This window comes from Narcine bancroftii, chromosome 4, assembly GCF_036971445.1.
Source record: "Narcine bancroftii isolate sNarBan1 chromosome 4, sNarBan1.hap1, whole genome shotgun sequence".
In the NCBI taxonomy this organism is placed as follows: domain Eukaryota; kingdom Metazoa; phylum Chordata; class Chondrichthyes; order Torpediniformes; family Narcinidae; genus Narcine; species Narcine bancroftii.
The window spans coordinates 65,950,737-65,969,659 of NC_091472.1; the positions used below are offsets into that span (position 1 = coordinate 65,950,737).

Consider the following 18,923-nt stretch of genomic DNA (forward strand, 5'->3'; position numbering starts at 1 on the left):
TCCCTTTCGCCGTAACGCAAGGAGTTACCACTCTGGCTATATCCCGGAAATGTCTGACTGCTTACTATGCAGCGCCACGGAATGTGGTGCTTGCTTGACACCAGTTGTTGACTCGATGCCAAAAACACAGGGAAAGTGATGCTGCCCATGCACTGGCTCTCGACTCACTGGCAAATGAATGTGATGTCAGGGCAGTCAATGTGCAACAACACTGCAATGCCTTGAAGCTGGATGCTTTAGTCAACGGGATTGACTCCAGTTACATCCGACAGAGGCTGCTGGAGACGGAGCCCTTAACCTACGACCGGGCAGTCACTCTAGCCAAAACACTGAGAAGTGCCATGCATTCCAGTGAAATGCTAGAAACCGAAAAGGAGTGCTGGAACCCCGAGGGAAAGAAAAAGGCGAACTCCTGAAAAATGCTACTTCTGTGATAATAGCTGGCACTCCAGACAGAAGTGCCAGGCTCGATTTGCTACCTGCAGCTATTGTGGGAAACTCGGCCACTTTGCTAAATCGTTTAAGGTGAGAAATACTCTCACTGATAAGAAGAGATACACCAAGAAAATGCATCCTGGAGCTGCAGGAATGGAAGACAATTGTGAAAAGGGGGAATCTTCAGACGAGCAGGCTGAATCGACTTCAAGTGACAGCGAGGTGAGATCCCCTGTGATAGCTCAATTGACTCCAAAGCTTGGGGGATGTTACAGACTGGAACGGTCGACTCTGAAGGGGGAGGTAAATGGTGAGACTCTTGATTGTCTAATAGACTCAGGAAGTGCTGACAGCTACATCCACGAGAGAGTTGACAGAGCCTCAAATTTGCGGAGATATCCAGTGAACCGAAAGATATCGATGGCTTGTAGTGAATTTACAAAAACTGTATGGGACAAGTGTAAAGTTACTTTAAATTTGCAGGGACATTGCCTGGCTGATGTGTGGCTCTTTATTATGCCGGGGCTCTGTGCCCCTGTGGTACTGGGGTTAGATATTCAATCTCAGATGAACAGTGTAGTGTTAAATTTTGGTGGGCTGCCTGACACTTACCATCCCCTGTGCTAGTTACTGTGGTCTGTCCACATTAAAGATCAAAGCTCCCTCCCTTTTCAGAGATTTATACCCCGAGTGTCAGCCGATTGCCACAAAGACCCATTCTTACAGCAAAGAGGATTGTGAGTTTATCAAAGCTGAGACCCAGAGATTTCTTAATTGAACCCAGTAAGGGTCCATGGCGAGCCTAGGTGGTAGTTGTGAAAAATCACACTAAGAAACGACTGGCTATTGACTACAGCCAGACAATCAACAATTACACCACCCTGGATGCCTACCCCCTCCCACGCATCAATGAAATGGATAATCAGATAGCGCAATTCAAAATGTACTCCATTATCAACCTCAAAACAACTTACCACCAAATCCCCATTTTAAAAAAAAGGAATGACCCTATACCACCTTTGAGGCTGATGGAGGGGGGGGGGGGGCGGGTTATACCAGTTTAAAAGGGTACATTTTGGAGTCACTAATGGTGTGTCAGTGTTTCAGAGGGAAATGGATAAGATTGTTAGGACGAATGAGTTACAGGGTACGTTTCCCTATCTGAATAATGTCACTATCTGTGGGAAAACACAGGCTGAGCACAACAACAACTTAAAAACTTTTTTAGGAACAGCTAAATTTTTTTTTAACAACCTTACATTTAACGAGGGCAAATGTGTGTTCAATGCAGCAGAGCTACCCATACTGGGTTACATTGTCCGCAAGGGCGCAATCCGCCCCGACCTGGAAAGAATGGCCCCCCCTTAAGTTATCACCCCCAAACTCAGCAAAAGCCCTTAAAAGGTGTATGGGATTCTTTTCCTACTACTGCAAATGGGTTTGGGACTATGCCATGAAGGCACGCCCTCTGTTTGACACTAAATCTTTTCCTCTCCAATGGCGTTGAAGGCTTTCGAGAGAATTAAAGCTAATATTGCCAAAGCTGCACTCTCGTCCATTGACGAGGATGTCCCATTCCAAGTGGAAACTGATGCCTCAGATTCTGCCTTGGCAGGAACCCTTAATCAAAAGGGCAGACCTGTGGCATTCTTCTCCCGCACGTTACGCAGACCTGAACTTAAACATCCTGCCATAGAAAAAGAAGCCCAGGCTATTATTGAAGCTATTCGCTACTGGAGATATTTTCTAGCCGGCAGAAAATTTACTCTTGTCACTGATCAGAAATCTGTAGCCCTCATGTTCAGTACTAAACACAAAAGTAAAATCAAGAACGCTGGCGAATGGAACTCTCAACTTATAATTATGAGATCCAGTACAGACCGGGCAGGTTAAATAATCCCTCTGATGCATTGTCACGATCTGCTGCTGGTGCTCAGCTGGAGGGGCTAAAAGAGATCCATAGCAGACTGTGCCACCCAGGAGTCACGAGATTCTTCCAATTCATAAGGGCTAACAACCTTCCTTACTCTCTGGAAGAAGTCAGGAAACTGACTAAAAGCTGTCCTGTTTGCACAGAATGCAAAACGCAATACTTCAAAGCTCCAGAGGCCACTCTCATCAAGGCAACCCGACCTTTTGTGAGGATTAGCTTAGATTTTAAAGGGCCGTTACCTTCCAACAACAAAAATGTATATTTCCTTACTGTAATTGACAAATATTCCAGGTTTCCCTTTGCGATACCCTACCCTGATGTCTCGTCAGTGTCTGTCATTAAATTACTTGACAGAATTTTCAGCATTTTTGGTTTTCCCAATTACATTCATACCAATAGAGGGGTTCATGAGCACTGAACTGTGGCGAGCCCTGCTACGAAAAGGAATTGCCACCAGCCATACCACGAGCTACAACCCGCAGGGCAATGGGGAGGTTGAAAGGGCTAATGCTACAGTCTGGAAGACCGTTAATCTTGCTTTAACAACACATGGTTACCCTGTAACCTGGTGGCAGGAGGTGCTGCCTGTGGCACTACATTCTATTCGCTCTTTATTGTGTACTGTAACAAATCAAACACCTCATGAATGTATGTTTGCCTTTCCTAGAAAATCAGGAACTGTGATGGACTGGCCAGCCTGTTTACCTGAGCCTGGAACCATGCTGCTGAAGAGCCATGCTTGGGCGCGTAAAACACCCCCTAGTCCAACCAGTTCAGCTACTGCATACTAACCCCAACTACGCTCATGTTAGATTCCCAGACGGGAGTACTGACACTGTACCCCTAAGAGATCTCACCTTGCCTGGTTCACCCCTTCCTCGCACCCCTACTCAGAGTGAGCCTGAGAGGTTGGACTCACACCCCCCAGCCTGTGACCCCTAGTCAGCTTTCAGTTGGCCATGCTGGGGCTCCACTGCCTCACGCTGGCGATTCTGGAGCAGGTCCAGAAGTCATTCCTTCCCACACTACTGACCCAGGACCTGTATCAGTTCCCAAGTTTGCAAAGGAGCCACCTGTTTTGAGACGAAGCACCAGAATTCGTAAACAACCTGATAGGCTGACATATTCATAAAACATCTCATTATATTTCAATTGCTTGCTAGATACTGGCGTATTTTGGCTGTTAGAGTATCTCAAGGCCAAACATGTTATCCATGTATCGCTTGCTTCAGTCTTTCCTAGCAGCTGTCCTTTTGATTTTAACCCTTCTTCTGCCGGGGGGAGACTGTGGTGAATGTCTGCCAACCTGCCTGTCTCCCCCCCTCTGGCGAGCCTTGTTGTTCTAACATTGGCTGTGCATTATCTCTACTGTTAAGGACACTCCCCTTTGATATAACTGTATATGCATCTATTGTCTTTCATTATTATACCATGAGTTTCTGCTAATAAAAGCCATAATTATTGTTTGACCACGTTGTCTTTGTCTACTTCATCAACTGGAACTTCAAAAAAGAATGGAGGGATATAAATTGTATGCAGGCAGCAGAGTTTGAGTTTAATTTGGGCATCATTTGGTGCAGACTCATGGGCTGACAGGCCTATTCTTGTATTGTAGTGTTCTATGTTTTGTGTCTATATTTTTGCCAATGTGGAACATTTGGGGGGAATCTCTTCAGGTTTTGTAACAAAAAAGTCTTGAATGAATCTGGGATTTTTGGAATATTCATCACTTGTATTAAAGCAAGTATTTCTATAAATTTTATGTTAATGTAAAAATTAGAACTGAGAAACTTGAAAGGGTTTGAGGGGAAGAGAAAAATGTACCTCAAAGAAAATAAAGTGCTTTACTGTTGCATCAAAGTAGGTGATGATAATGCTATAACACAAACATGATGTTTAAAATAATTGCATCCTAAACTTAAAAATCATGTCAGATAACACTCCAAACTGCATAAGATGTAAAGCATTTTTCAGCCTATAAATTAGCAAATAATTTTATTGAATACATATATAACTCAAATTCATCAGAATTAACCACTTTTGATTGAGAAACAAATTATAAAACCATGTAAAATAAAAGCTGTACGAAGGCTGAGTTGAAGTACATTGCAGTAATATGAAAACTGATTGTGGCAATCTTTTAAATTCTACAAGCTAGACCAAAATAACATCATAAATTTTCCAATTTGTAAATTTTGATGAAATAATTTGTTAAGCATTCAGTCTCTGTTCGATATCAACCACTTTGGAGACCCCTACATTTAAAAGAACAGATTTAACAAAACCCTACAGGCTTTGAAGTGTCTGTGAACTGACTGCAGGTTGAAGACGGCATGTTTCTAAATTGAATACATTCTTGAAGAGAGAGGAAACCCAGGTGCAGAGGCCATGTGACCAGCAGATTCAAGACTGAATACACAATTTTTAAGGAGATAGCACAGGAGCAAACAGCTCTTGGAATAAACAGTGTTGGATTAGCCTCATGTGGTTATAGGCAATCTGATTTTCTTGTGTGTCAGGTGACTGAGAATACCACTATGTAATCGAAAAATGAAAGTCTCTTTGTTCGGCTGACTCGTGGAAACGGTTCTGAAAGCAGAAGAAATACTGTGCTTGGATAGTGACAAGTGTGAGGGTCACATAAGTTTGGCTGACCCATAAAAAGGGTTTTGGAAGCTTTGTGAGCATCACTTGCTTTGTGTTCCCTATTCCAAAGAGCGGAGTTTTGGTTGTCACTAGTCTAAAAAGGATATTTTGCTGGAAGCGTCTCAACAAGGATTTCATGAATTAACATCTGTCACCCCTGGTCTCTCTCACTCACTTCATGAACTGCTAATCCCATCTAAGGTCTGCTTTTCGCATCAATTTCAAGCCTACATGTCAACCTGAATTTCTGAAACTTAACTGCCTTTCGAGAATGGTGGCTTGAGGTATTACACACACATACACACCACACACACATGCTCATAGTTGGGGGTTAAGTTAGATAAGTATAAATACATTCGATAAGGTGTTATTGTTGTTAATTAATAATTAAAATATTATTATAAATATAACACCATCTGAGCTAATTTCTATTACTGCTGTCTGGTATATAACAGTTTATAAATGAAATGCAGTGATTCTGAATCAGACTGGCAAATAAAAAGGGCAAAGTTATTTGTGACACAAGTTCACGACAATAAATTCTGATTCAATAAAGTAATGTGGTGACAATGACTGAAACGTGGCTTAAATGCTGTATGTCTAAATTTAAAAAAAAAAGGGGGGACAGGACTGGGTACTTAATATTCCTGAATGCCAAAAGTAAATCACAAAATTCTATAAGACACCATGGTTGAAGTAAAAACACAAAATGCTGGAGAAGCTCAGGAGGTCAAACAGAGTCTTTTATATAGCAAAGGCAAAGATACATAACTGACATTTCAGGCTTGAGCCCTTCATCAAAGTATGAGAATATACCAGCAAGTGTCCAAATAAAAAGGAGGGGGAAGGTGGGGTGGCAAAAGCAGTAGATGATAGGTGGAGAAAGGAGGGAGGGGACAGCACCAATGGGGTGGGGGGGGGGGGCTACTGGGAAGTTACTGAAGTTGCAAACAGAGCAGAAGTGCTGAGCTACTCTACCTCCCAGTCTGCGACCGGTCTCCCAGTGGCCAACCATTTCATTGATTTTATTGCTTTCCATTAAACCTGCTTGCCTTTTCTTTCCCCTCCCCCTTTCCCTGTCTTTCCAGTTATTTCACCCAGCCAGCCCTGCCATTCCCCCCTCATTGTTGCTGTCCCCTCCCTCCTTCACTATCATCTCCTGCTTTTGCCATCACCTCCCCTCCTTACCCTCTCCTTCCTGAATGGAATGTATTCAGAAAATAGGAAAGACAGATCAGATTGCTTTTCTGATTAATCAAGATATAATGGAGTTAAAAGGAGTGCATGTTCTTGAGAGGCTAGACATAAAAGCCATTATGCGACTGGCACCATCTGTAAGCTACAAACTAGTGAAAAGGAGTATGAGCCGTCTGGAGGGAAATTGGTGCAGGAAATAGGAAAGAAATACTCAGGTCCATTACCTGAGCATTGATAAGAATGGTTGATAATGATGGTTACATTTTTGATTTACAATTTTAGAGTGAAATGTATATGATATGATTTAATTTATGTTACTAATCAGAAGACTATGTATAAAGCTTTTTCTATTAAATTCAATAAAAATATTTTTAAAATAATGTTATGACATAGAAGATTAATTTTTGAAATATGTTCCTTGATCGGTCTGCTTTTCACCCCTGCGAGGAAGGAGTTTTTGCTGTGTTTGAGGAATGAGGGGGACCAAGCAAATTAAGATTGAGGGAGAATAGGACAGTAATAGGTAACATAATATAAATGGAACTCTAATATCTTCTGCAAGCATGTTAATTTAATGGATGATGAGAGTGGGATCAAATTAGGCCCAGGAAAATCATGATGTACATGCAGAGGGCATAGCTGGAACAGTGAGAGTTTACATAGTTTTTAATCATTGAAGAGAAGGCTACCAGAATTTCAATAGAAGTGATGGTAGTGAAGATAATAAATTGGAAGGGAGTAGGGTGGTGTCAAAAATCAATAAGGAAAATAATAAAAATATGCTGTTCCAAAAGAAAACAAGTTACCTGGGCTGAGTGAGGTGCATCCTGGATTATTGTGCAGAGAGGGAGTGAAAATCATGGAAAGACATAACCTTGCAATTCTCCCTTAATACAGGAGAGATGCCAGACATGTTTCTAAATCTAAGTTTTGTTCCCAAAGGGACACAAAGGCCAGGCAGAACCCCAACAAAGTAGCTGTCTTAATCATATTGATGTAGAAGTGCTTTTTAATAAAAAAAATAAGTTGACTGCTTTGCAAATACTGATTGTTGGTAATTATACTTTCTAGATGAACTAGCAAAACAACTATTGGACATGTTAGACAATAACAGGCGAGCCTTTGTTACATGCATATCTGATTTTTTTCTATCACTCAATTTCAACAAAAATCATATGAGGTGTTGAGTGGATGGCCAGTTAATTTTAATCTGGCTTGCATTTCTTTCCAAGTTAATAGAGCTAGTTACATTTAAGTTCAAATTTACTTCTTATCTGGTCGTACAACCAGTCAAAACAGTGTTCTCCAGACCACATGCAGAATAGTGCAAACACATGTACAGACCTAACACACATACAGACAAATGATGCATATAAACAATACATATATTAAAATAAATATAATGTTAATAGTTGAGTAAGAGGGTTTGTATGAACAGTTATCAGTTGTTCGGCAGTCTCACTGCGTGAAGGAAGAAGTTGCTTCTTAGCCTGGTAGTTCTGGCTCTCATACTCATATCACTTTCCTGATGAGAGTAGCTAAAAGATGCTGTGCACAGGGTAGCTAGGGTACTCATTGATTTTGCATGCCCTCTTTGGACAAGATGTAAAGGTTAAAACTTTGGTTTTTTAACTCTTAGTTATTTTTTTCTGTCTCTTGGAGACTATTGTTTGTAGTGTTACCATAGTGACTATGATATAATATGTCAAAATATCTGCCCTGATTAATGGCTTGCTCCTTATTCGACAACTTGTGAAGGAAGCGTGAGCACGTGATATTTTTCTTTGAATTTTTCTGTGTATCTTTTTAAACTTTGAGTAACTTTATATACATTTTATATCTCTATCATTATACAGTAAATGCTTTGTTATTCATCATTATAAAAGTTTTAATGTAAAGCTATGCAAAATGTTTATCTACTTTATCAATGAATAAAAGCTGCATAAAGTAACAGCCACAGAGTTTGATTTATTGAATTAAAGAGATAAAAATTCAGAATATCGTACCCCATGCTTTTGGAACATGATACTTTGAAATTAGGATATATTAGAATAAGGAAAGTGTCATCTATATTTTGATACAAAAAAAAATAATTCTGAACTTTGTTCAGAAGAAAGGCTTGTAAAAATTGTCTAAAAGAATTATCAACTTAATTTAAAGAAAGTGGCATCTATACTGTAATAACAGAATATTTCAGAAGACCATGAGAACCTGTCTGTGAATTGCACAGTTTGAAATTGAGCCAAAAGCTGGCCAGACACCTGTGACCTTGAAAAGATAAGCCAAAACTTTGGCAGCAGAATTGGCAGGAAGCCCAGAAGATTTTATTATAAATAATCAGATAACTAAGCATGTGTGCAGGCCTGCTGCAATCTCTTAAAGGGTCCAAAATACAAAATTTGTTTGCAATTCCAAGGAACCAGGAGAAGCCAGGTTGTAGTGTGAAGAACCCAAGGTAAATAAGAAGTAGTCTCATCAGGCAAAAGACCTTGAGCATACAGCTCCTCTCAAAGAACTGTTTGATCATGAGTTGAGCCAGCAAGATGGACCGAAAATGCTTGGCAGGAGGTTGGAGCCAGTAGCCAAAGACAAAATAGCTTCAATGAGCAAGCAAGAAGAGGAATCTGTCAAGAAACTGCAGGCCTAATTAGCTGGGACTGGAACAGATGAATGTATGTGGCAAAGTTCCACTGGTGCTGTACCAAGAGAAATACAGAAGATAGAGACTCAATCAGCGGTATCATAAAGTTGAGATATGATTCCTGATGATAGCATTTCCAAGGTTATGAGTGCAGGAATGTCTTCAAAGGCATCTAGAGCAAGTACAGCTTCACATGCTTCAAGCATATCAGCTATGCATGCTAAGGCGCAAACACACTTGGCTACTGTCTGCACAAGAACAATGCTGGGAGAAAAGATATGCTTTAGAGTATAAGGAGGTTCAAATGAAGTATCAGCAACTGAGGCAAGAAGCCAATATCAAGAAACACCAAGAAGAACAAAATAGATTATTGAATAGAGCAAAGAAAAGACTAGAGTTTGAGAAACAACGTGCTATGAATATGACCCAAAGTGAAAGCATTAGCTCAGGCTTCTGCAAGATTTGCCACTCAAAGTGACATACCCAAAGGGCTAGCACCTCATCTTCCAGCAGATCAATGGGTAAAACAGCCACAAAAAGTAAATATACTCAAGCAAGGAGCCACAGGTGTCACTGCGAGTGCTCAAATGACAATGACCAATCCTATGGAAAGAACTAGCAACATCTAATCTCCCCAGAGCGCACAATATAAGGATCTTCCTGAAAGTAGGGTATTTCAAAAAAGTTCAACCATGTGAGTTGATCATACTCAACCATTGATGTCTCTTCATGTTTCTGGAGAACCAGCTACAAGTCAAGGATCACCACCATTGCCATCACTTACAACCCAAGGATTCTCATCAATACTATCACTTACAACTCAACGTCCTGCACATATAGCACTAGTTTAAGATCCGTTTTCTCCATTCACCTGAAGACAACCAGTCACAAGCCATGGGGGACAAGACAATATAATATCACTCATAGCAAAACAAAATGAATTCTCTGTTATATTGACACAGCAACAAGGTTCATATGGTTACCAAAAAAGGAAATTCCAATTTTTCATGGCGATCCATTACATTATCTGACATTCATGAACTCTTTTGAACATCACATTGAAAGTAATACTAAAAATGCTAAAGATCTTCTTTATTACTTGGAACAGTATACTGGAGGACAGGTGAAGGAGTTAGTCGAAAGTTGCCAATATATGAATCCAGAACAAGGTTTTTAAAAAGGCAAAAGAATTATTGCTTCATCATTATCGCAATGAACATAAAATCACAAGTGCCCACATAGACAAGATACTTCCTTGGTCAGCAATAATATCAGAGGCTTTACAAACATATGTTCTTTCTGAGAGGATGTAGTAACGCAGTGGGAAGTAGTGCATATTTGAAGAGCTGAATTTGATTGCTAATTTGTTGATTATTATAAACAGATTGCCTTATAAATTGAAGGATTTATGGAGAACCAGTTACAGAGCTTAAAATGTTTCCCAGAAGGGACACCACTTTTGAGGACATTGTACAATTTTTGGAATGGCATGGGCATGTTAACATTGTACCAGTATTTGGAAATATTAAGGCTACTTCAATAGCTCCTAAAATTGTAAAGAAGTCTAAGTCATTGTCTCAACAGAAACCAAAGAGAAGTACCTTTTTACTCTGTGTCAGATACAAGCACAGGAAAAAACAAGGAAACAAAGGAAAAGGAAAACTGTTTGTATTGAAAAGATAAGCATGCTTTAGAAAGATGTTCATGATTGGAGAAAAAGTCGCATGATGAGAAATTAACCATTTTAAAGGAGAATTGAATATGTTTTGGCTGCTTGTGTAAAGGACACATCAGTAAAACTTGTAATAAGCAACTCAGTTGTGATATATTCAGCATCCCAGGTTACCGCATACTCAACGAAGTAAAGTTGAGAAAGAAGTTAAACAATCTGAATCTAAGACTAAAGACACAGTCAGAAAGGATGCTTCAGCTTTGATTCAGACAAACTGTCTTACTGGGGCCGGTGACAAAGCCATCTCAATAGTTCCTGTGAAGGTTAAAGTAAAAAAGGGGAGCTTCGTACTGAAGACCTACACACTTCTTGATCCAGAATGTACCTCATCATTTTGTACTGTTGAATTAATGAATAAACAATCTTCATGGGAAAAGATCACAGATCTTATTGAAGACAATGAATGATGAAAAGAACAGATTTAGAGATTGCTGGATTAAACAGCAATGAATTTTGTGATCTTCCAAGTGTATATACTCAGAACACTATGCCTGTGAATAAGGAGAATATTCCACATCAGGATGATATCAAACAGTTGGCTCATCTAAAAGATGTTTGCTTACCTAAGATTGATGCCAAGATCGAGATGTTAATTGGATTATATGTTTCAAAAGCTCTTGAATATCTAGAAGTAATAAGGAGTAAAAATGAAGGTCCTTATGCTGTGAGAACGTTGCTTCGATGGACAACTAATGGACCATTAGGAGGAAAAATGAATAATGATCAGGAGATGTTGAATGTGAATGTCAACAGAATTTCAGTTGTGAAACTTAATGATCTATGGGAACAACAGTTTAAAATTGATTTCCCTGACGGTCTCAAAGATATTCAAGAACCTTCAAAGGAGATGAGCAATTTCTGGATTGAGTTTCAAATTCTGTTAAAAATATTGATGGTCATTACTGTAAAGTATTACCTTTGAAGAATTTTTTGCTGAATATGAAGAGAAAATTCAAGAGAAAATTCCTTTGTATGCCTGATAATAAAATAATTGCAGAACAGTGTATGCTGAATTTGAAGAGAAAATTCAAGAGAAATTCTTCTTTTCATTTGGAATATACAAATGTCATGTTGGACATGATAGCCAAAGGTTATGTCGAAAAGGTATCAGAAGATATCTTGGAATGCAAAGATGGTAAAAAAATAGTATTTACCTTATCATGGAGTTATACATCGACAAAAGATGAAACTACACATAATATTTAATTGTGGAGCATCATTTCAAGGAGTTTCATTGAATTTTCAACTTCTACAAGGTGCAGACTTGACCAATACTTTAATAGGTGTTCTGATAATATTTTGTAAAGAGCCTATGTTGTAATTGCTGCAGATATTGAAGCGATGTTTCATCAAGCAAAAGTTCCATCAAAAGATCGTGATTTTTAAAAATTATTGTTATGGAGGCCGAATGGAGATTACAGTAAAAACATGATTGAATACAGAATGACAGTTCATCTATTTGGAGCAATTTGTCACTGAGTTTGGCTCTCATAAAATGTGCTGAAAATAATGAAGAGCAAGTTAGTTCTCAACATCAGAAAATATTTATATGTTGATGTTTGTCTTACTTCTTTGGTTTCAGAAAAAGAAGCAATAGATCTTTATTATAAGTTAAAAGAGACCCATAATAAAGGAGGTTTCTTCCTTATGAAATGGATTAGCATCAGTCAAGATGTGTTGCTGTTATTCCTGAGGCAGAAAGAGCAAAGGAAATAAAACATCTTGATTTGGATTGTGGCATTCTACCTGTCAAAAGAATTCTAGGGGTAAATGGTGTGTTCAATCTGATGTTTTCAAATTCAAAATTGTTTTGAAAGAACAGGCTTTAACAAGAAGAGGTATTCTTTTGATCGTTTAAGTTCAATATATGATCCTTTGGGGATATTGGCACCAGTAGTATTAATAGCCAAGAAAATTCTGCAAGAATTGTGTAGAAGAAAATTTGTATGGGATGAAACTATACCAGAATCCATTGCATAAGATTGGATAAATTGGATTGAGAATCTTAAAATGTTAGAAAATGTTGAAGTCAACAGATGTTTGAAACCAGCAGACTTTGGATTTGCCACATTTGCTTAGTTACACCACTTTGGTGAAGCAAGCGAAGGTGGTTTTGGTACTGTCAATTATTGTACTGCAAAATAACCAAGAGTGAGTACATTGTGGATTTGTAATGGAAAAAGCTAGAGAACCTGCATTAAAGCCAGACATCATACCTCAAATCGAATAGACTGCCACTACTATGGTGAGCAAAATGGATACTATGTTAAGAAGAGAATTACAGATGGAATAAGCAGACTCTATATTTTAGACTGATAGTACATCATTGCTTTAATATACTAATAATAAAACTGTAAGGTTAGGAATCTTTGTGACTAACAGAGTTAATGAAATAAAAAAAGGTTTTGCATGCTAATGAATGGAGTTATGTTAAAACAGTGGATAATCCAGCTGATATGGCTTCACAAGGATGAAAAGCTCAATCTTTTCTGAAAAGAACCGACACATGGATGTCTGGTCCTCAATTTCTTTTGCAATCTCAAGAAGATTGGCCTCAAAATCCAAAAGAGTTGAAAGAAATTTCAATACAGGATCCTGAAATCCAAAACACTAACGTAAATAGTATTCAAATACCTAATGAAAATGATCTGATCACTCAATTAATTTGCTATCACTCTTCATGGTTTCATTTGAAAAAGGCTGTAGCATGGATTCTTAGGTTAAAAATTATGCTTTTAAATCATATCAAGAAAGAGAATCTGAAGACTTGAAAGAGCTGTTACCCTAACAGTTGATTCGTTGGCGAATGCTGAATTGGAGATAATTTACTTTTGTCAGAAAAAAAGGGTTTGATAGCGAGATATCAAAATTGAAGAGGGATCTGAATGTTACAAAAACAAGTCGTGTTTGCTATTCTTGTAAATGATGTATTGAGAGTAGGAGGAAGATTGGACATATGCATGAGAGAACAGGTCATGGTGGTTGTAATCATGTATTATCACTTACTATCAGAACTGCACCAGAAACATTGATCAAAAGAATTATATCAAAATGTGTTAAATGTTGATGTACAAATGCTAAACCTGGACAATAACAAGTGGCAGATTTGCTACAGGACAGAATTTCACCTGATGAACTCACATTTGCAGATTTATTTTGGAAAAGATGGATTAAAGAATATCTTTCATCATTACAAGAATGACAAAAATGGTCTAAAGCTAAACACAATTTTATATGCAGAGATATTATAATTATGGACAATTCTTCACCAAGAAATTCTTGGTTTCTGGAGAAAATTGTGGATACATTTTCAGACAGGAAAAGTCTAGTTTGGCAAGTGTGGATTAAAACCATGACTGGTTACTTAAATAGACCTATTACTAAAATCTGTATTTTACAGGAAGCTGAAAGTTTTGATTTCTAATCTTATATTTACTATATTTACTTTGTGTATCTGTAATAGAAATTACATATTAGACATTAATGTCTATTATAATAATTAGGGGCTGGAATGTAAAGGTTAAAACCTTGTGTTTTAAAAGTTTTAGTTAATTTTGTGCTGCCTGTCTCTTTAAGAAACTCTTTTTTGTAGTGTTATCATAGTGACTATGATGTAATATGTTGTAATGTACACCCAGACTAATGGCTTGCTCATTATTCAACAACATGTGAAGGAAGTATGAGCACATGATATTTTCTTTGAATTTTTCTATATATCTCTCAAGTTTGAGTATCTTTATATACATTTTATATCTATCATTATACAGTAAATGCTTTTTTATTCATCATTATGAAAGACTAAATGCAAAACTATGCAAAATGTTTATCCGTTTTATCAATTAATTAAAGCCACATAAAAGAACAGTCACAGAGTTTGATTTATTGGATTAAAGAGATCGAAATTTGGAATATTGTAGCTCATGCTTTTGGAAAATGATACTTTGAAATTAGGATATGTTAGAGTAAGGAAAGTGTTATCCATACAAGGATCCTAATAAATTCCATCCATGGTGGGGGGAAAACTTCAGTTATCCACTTTGCTGCTCTTATTGTCTTGTGGATAGACCTCTGATCTGAATCTCTACCGCAACCGTGTCACACTGTGATACAGCTGGCGAAGTTGCTTTTGGTAGAGCTCCTGTAGAAATTTGATAGAATAGTGGCCAAAAGCCTTGCCCACTTCATCCTTCTTAGGAACTGCAGTCATTGTTGTGCCTTTCTGAAAAATGAGTTGTTATGTTTCCAGGTTAGGTCACTTCTTAAGTGGACTCCAAAAAACTTGGTGGTCTCCACACTTTTCACTACCAAGCTATTAATATGTCGTGGAGGGTGATCATCGCTGGTCTTCCTAAAGTCCACAATCATATCCTTTGGCTTGTGCACATTGAGACTCAGGTTGTTATTCTTGGACCATTTCACAAAATTTTCCACCTCATTGTTGTTGCTGATGAGGCCAACTATTGTCATGTCATCTGCAAACTTGATGACTCTGTTGGAGCTGGATCTGGCATTGCAGTTGTGGGGTCAGTAGTGTGAACAGGAGCGGGCTGAGCTCATAGTCCAGCATGATAAAGCTCAATGTTCTGCTGCCATCCTGGTAAAAACTGACCTTTCTGATAAGAAGTCCAGAATCCAGTTGCAGAGATCGGTGTTGAGTCCCAGCAAGAACAGCTTCTTCATCAGCCTCTGGGGTATGATTGTATTCAACACCAAGCTGGTCAATGATCAGCAGCCTGGCAATTGAGGTATTGTTCTCCAGGTAGGTCAGGACAGAGTAGAAGGACAAGGATACAGCATCATCAGTGGAATGGTTCTGTCTGTAGGTGAGTTGAAATGGATACAGTGTCTCAGAGGTGCACTTTGATATGTTCCATCACCAGAGGCTTGAAGCAATTTACAATGGTGGAGGTCAGCACCACTGCATGGTAGTCATTGAGGCTTGTTACTATCGCCTCGTTGGAACTAGGATGATGGTGGCTTCCTTGAAACCCATGGAGACGATGGATTGCTGTAATGATATGTTGAACATCTCCATAAGGACCTCCTGTCAGTTGTTCTGCAAAGTCCTTCAGTGCCTGACTGTGTATATTGTCTGGTCCCGCTGCCCTGTGTGGTTTCACCCTGAATTGTATTCTCTCACCTCAGCCACAGCTATGCAAGGGGGTTGTTCTTCAAGATTTACCTTGAGGATTGCAAGGAGAGTTCAGCCCTGACTGAATTTAATGCCAATGTGTCTCCTGTCCTGAAGGTGACATCTCAAGCTCTAAGAAGTGCACGGACCTCTGTGACCAACCATGATTTCTGGCTGGCCCTAGTTGCGTAGCATTTGTGCTCCATGACATCCTCGATGCACTTGGTAATGTAGCCAGTCACTGAGCTAATTGTGCAATTTAAAAAAGAAAGCATTAATTTGTTTCCAGTATCAGAAAATCATGTACTTCATATCAACAGCTAGTTAAGAGTCCATTATGTTATGATCCTTTGTCGGACACAAAGTGAAGGTAATTTCAAATACCTTGAAGGCATAGCTGATATTTCATGTTCTGTTTATCTTTATTTATCTGAAGTGATCAAATTATTTATTGCTCTATTTATATTTTTCTAAATTAGCTAAACTAAATAATTTTGAAAACTTTTAATAGCTGCAGTAGCAGAATTACTTTTGCTCCGATACCAGCAGCATGCATAGCAAATGAAATGAGATTGAAAATCTTGGAAAAGCTACAATACTAGCTATTCATTAAAATATGTCTATTAGAAATGTTTGAAAACATTAATCATATAGCTACAATAAATTACTAAGGCTAAATGACTTTGTGATCTTGCCATTAAAACTCCTGCTTATCGTAAGTTTTATTCTCAATTTATTAGTGAGCTTAATATTTTTTCAAGCTATGGTTAAAACAGAAATTTAAATAATTGAACAGGAATAGCAGTTATTATGAATTAGCATTCCATATAATGGATTAGCTAGTGATGCTATCTTTTCTAAAGACTTTGAAAAGACTCTGAACAAGGTACTTGGTAATTATAATATCGATGAATAAACCTCAGTGATGAATCAGCATCCAAAGGCAGAAATTAGTTTTCTGTAAGCATGATATTGGTTTCCAAAATAGGTTTTCAAAACATAATCTTTGAGCTGTCATTCTGAGCTCAATAAAACCTGAATTTGAGAGCATTTGGAGGCATTATCCCATTTTGAATGATGTTCATTTGTGCAGCTAATTCCAGTTTCTATATCCCATGTGTCAATGTATATTTTACTGTGTCAATAATGATGTTTAATTGAATTTATGGGGTATATTTGCAATGGAATTGGAATGGGGCTCTTCAAAATATTTTTTGGGTAGCTCTTTGAAATAATTTTCATGATGGTTAGAATGAAAATTGTTTTCATGCACAAACAAATTTATTACTGTTTTAACAATCTGCTCTTTACTTAAAGGGGATTAAATTGCCCTGTTTACCTTTGATGAATTGGTGAATTTTTGTTGATGCAGAGGCATAAATAATCTGAGAATACCACAGACTTGAGATGGTTAGGCTTATATAGAATGTAAAGTTGGATGGTAACAGGTGTCCTGGAAGCCAGGAGAAAGTAAAACTGGAACCTTGAGCAAACAGAGCAGCTGTAGGAACAAGGAGGGGTCTTGCAACATCCAAGCGTAGAAATGTTTTGGCCTAGGTCCCTTTATTGAGACTGAAGCTGCGGAGGGGCTAAGAGGTTAAGGTATTGGATAGAAGGTGGAATAGATGGAGAGACAACTGAGAGGGTGAAAATAGGAAAAAAAAATGAACAGGAGTAGGTAATGAAGAGATGGAAATGTTCATTTATTCACAATCTCTCCTCCCTTTCCATCTTTCTGGTCTTTCCACTTCTTCCACCTTCCTTCCAATTACTCTTCACCATTCCCCTCCTCCCTTCCATGATATCACCTCTGACAACTTTAGTCTCAGTGAAGGTTCCTGATCTGAAACATAGACTATTTCTAACCATGCATGATGCATGTCCCACTGAGTTCCTTCAACCTCTCATAGTTCGCTCAAAATGATTCCAGGTTTAGGCAAAAGCAATATAATCTTCAGTTTCTTCAAAAACGAGAACAGTTTATTTTCAATAATTATTTTTCAACCTCATGCTGCAAGGGTTGAAGTCCCTGAAATCCTGCTTCCAAAGGACATTCATTTTTCTGGTACCCAAGAAAAGCAAGGTAATGTGCCTCAATGACTACTGGCCAGTGGCACTGATATTTACCATGATCAAGTATTTTGAGAGGTTGGTTATAAAAATATCAACTCCTATCTCAGAAATGGCCTGGATCCACTAAATTCATCTAGCATCACGACAGGTCAATGGCAGAAGCCATCTCTGCTTTAGATCACCTGGATCACCAGAACAGACTTCTGTTCATTGTCTACAAATCGGCATTCAACATTATTATCATAGCAAACCATATGACAAATTAAAGGTTCCCAAATAGTATGAATTGACAGCATCTCCTTTGCACTGAACATCAGATCAGGAGATCCCAAAGCTGTGCTTTGCCCCTTGCTCTATTGCCTATACACTCATGACTGCGAAGCCAAGTTAGGCTCCAACTCAATCTACAAATTCACTGATGAAACCACCATTGTTGGCCAATTAACTGGAAACGCTGTGTCAAAATACCAAATAGAGTTCGAGAATCTCATTGTGTAGTGCCAGAATAACAATCTTGGTCTCAACACCACCAAGGACTGCACACCTATTCACATTCATGGGAAGGAGGTGAAGATGATTAGACCTTTAAGTTTCTGGGCATCATATTTCAGAAGAGCCAGCACTTTGATATGTCTTCTTCATAATTGCCTCAATGACTACTTTCTAATGAGTATGAGGAGATTTGACATTTTATCAAATACTCTCAAACGTCCACACATGCACTATAGAAAGTACACTGATTGGTTGCATCACAGCTTGGTTTGGTATTTCGAATGTCCAGGAGCACAGAATATTCCAAAAAGTAGCAAATATAGCCAAGTTCATCACAGGCATTGAATACATGTAAGTGAGGTGCTGTCCCAAGAAGGCAGTCGCAATCCTGCTACTGCAGCTGTTAAAAGTTTTCAAAATTATTTAGTTTAGCTAATTTTGAAAAATATAATTGAGCAATAAACAATTTGATCACCAGATAAATAAAGATACAACAGAACATGAAATATCACACTGGTTGCTACTTTTGGGAAGAAGGTACAAAAGCCTCTTGGTTCAAAAACAGTTTCTTTCTGACAATTATCAGGCTCTTCAATGTTCCTCTTTAAATTTAGATATAGAGAATGGTAACAGGGCCTTTCAG

General features: G+C 38.3%; 1 protein-coding gene and 1 long non-coding RNA gene across 4 annotated transcripts in view; one reads left to right on the forward strand and one right to left on the reverse strand.

The window, feature by feature from the left end:
* The window catches only part of LOC138760647 (uncharacterized), a 123,303-nt gene that overhangs the window by 65,848 nt on the left and 38,532 nt on the right, over positions 1 to 18,923 (reverse strand). The window lies entirely within an intron of this gene.
* ccdc85a (coiled-coil domain containing 85A) overlaps positions 1 to 18,923 on the forward strand; it is a 55,392-nt gene that overhangs the window by 22,438 nt on the left and 14,031 nt on the right. The window contains exon 1 of one of the 2 annotated variants that reach the window (XR_011355769.1): positions 15,113 to 15,407. The exons of the other annotated variant lie outside the window; for it this stretch is intronic. The gene's annotated coding sequence lies outside the window, so the exon portion shown is untranslated. Of the gene's footprint in view, positions 1 to 15,112; positions 15,408 to 18,923 lie in introns of those variants that run through there. 2 annotated transcript variants of the gene reach the window in all.